Here is a 2,060-nt window from a genome sequence, read left to right as displayed (position 1 = left end):
GCTGTGACCGGGAGGGAAGCTGCGCCCCGTCCGAGTCAGACTCGGTCGTTGCGGCCCCCCCGAGCCCGCACGCCTCTCGCGGAAGGTCATACGCCACCGGCGGCACGAAAGACGCCTCCCGCAACGCGGTAGTCGGGAAAGGCTATTCGGATAGTCGAGCAGAGTTGCGACAACACATCCCGCGGTGCCGTCTGGTTAGGCAAGGGTTTGAGAAACAGCATTCGCGGTAGACCGGCGCGGCCGGCGGACACCCACGCGGCGTGCCGCAATCGGATCGCGCGCTCGGCCTCCGTTGATTTCCTCTAGGTGGGTGATTCGGGGCGTCTCGGTCTCGCTGCCGTTCGGTCGCGCCAAGGCCTGCGGGGGCGGCGCGTAGCGCACGCTCTCGCGGCGGCCGAGGCGCTAGAGTGCGACCCGCAAGTGGGGAGGAACCGTCCACCCAACGCCGGCGCGAGCCGGGGCCGGTGGGGGCCCTACCAAGGCGGGTCATGAGTGCCAGTCGGTCAGTTCGGGAGAAGGGGAGGGTACTCGGAGGCCCGCCGGGAGCAGACGGGGGTCCGGAAGCTGAGGGGGGTGAAGGACGGCGGCCGGGAGCAGACGGCCGTCCCCGGGAGGGGGTGTTCGTTCACGTGCGGACGCCGGGAGCAGGCGGCCGTCACGCGATTCTGCCAACCGTTCCTACCGGCCTGTGTTTAAGGAGGCGGCCGGTCCTCCGTCCTTGGATGGATAAGATTCGCAGATTTTCGCCCGGCCTGTGTTTAAGGAGGCGGCCGGTTCCCTCCTTCCTTCCTTTCTTGGATGTATAACATTCGCAGATTTTCGCCCGGCCGGTGGTTTAAGGAGGCGGCCGGTCCTCCCTCCTTGGATGTATAACATTCGCAGATTTTCGCCCGGCCTATGTTTAGTGAGGCGACCGGTCCTCCCTCCTTGGATGTATAACATTCGCATATTTTCGCCCGGCCGGTGGTTTAAGGAGGCGGCCGGTCCTCCCTCCTTGGATGTATAACATTCGCAGATTTTCGCCCGGCCTATGTTTAGTGAGGCGACCGGTCCTCCGTGGAGAGCGACCCGCAAGTGGGGAGGAACCGTCCACCCAACGCCGGCGCGAGCCGGGGCCGGTGGGGGCCCTACCAAGGCGGGTCTCATTGCCTGTCGGTCAGTTCGGGAGAAGGTGGGGGTACTCGGAGGCCCGCCGGGAGCAGACGGGGGTCCGGAAGGTGAGGGGGTGAAGGACGGCGGTCGGGAGCAGACGGCCGTCCCCGGGAGGGGGTGTTCGTTCACGTGCGGACGCCGGGAGCAGGCGGCCGTCACGCAATTCTGCCAACCGTTCCCACCGGCCTGTGTTTAAGGAGGCGGCCGGTCCTCCACGAGAAGAATTCTGCCAAACGTTCCACCGGCCTGTGTTTAAGGAGGCGGCCGGTCCTCCCCGTCGTTCCGCCGGCTTGTGTTTAAGGAGGCGGCCGGTCCTCCACGAGAAGAATTCTGCCAAACGTTCCACCGGCCTGTGTTTAAGGAGGCGGCCGGTCCTCCCCGTCGTTCCGCCGGCTTGTGTTTAAGGAGGCGGCCGGTCCTCCACTATTCCTTCCTTGGATGGAAAGCATGTAGCACTTTGAAAATTTTCGAGCACTGTGACACTTTGAAAATTTTCGAGAGTTTTTGTACTTAGAAAATTTTTCGCTCTTGCACTTCCAGAGTGCTTTGCGGTAGCTCCTAGGTTCGCTGTCCGAGCATGTGAACACTTTTTGGGGGGGAACACATCGCTAGAGACACCAGCCGCCTGGTTCTCGGGGCCAAAACTTGTGTTCCCCACACTCGTTCTGACTATATTTTGCGATTTGGGGGTAAAGGTAATGAGTACAGTGACTAGGGGGACCAACTCATCGTACTCTGGCGCACCAACAGACCAAAGCTGGTACTGCACTTACCCCTGGTACCCCAACGCCTGGTACCTGACGGGCGAGAGGCTGATTTTTCGCTATTTGCGGCCGACCGAGGGAACCAGACAAAGCGGACACTTTACGGCGCAAGAGCCGTTGGCACTTAGAAATTTTTCGACAAAG

Source organism: Syngnathus typhle, linkage group LG12 (assembly GCF_033458585.1).
Source record: "Syngnathus typhle isolate RoL2023-S1 ecotype Sweden linkage group LG12, RoL_Styp_1.0, whole genome shotgun sequence".
Taxonomy (NCBI): Eukaryota; Metazoa; Chordata; class Actinopteri; order Syngnathiformes; family Syngnathidae; genus Syngnathus; species Syngnathus typhle.
Note: the sequence above shows the minus strand (reverse complement) of the source record.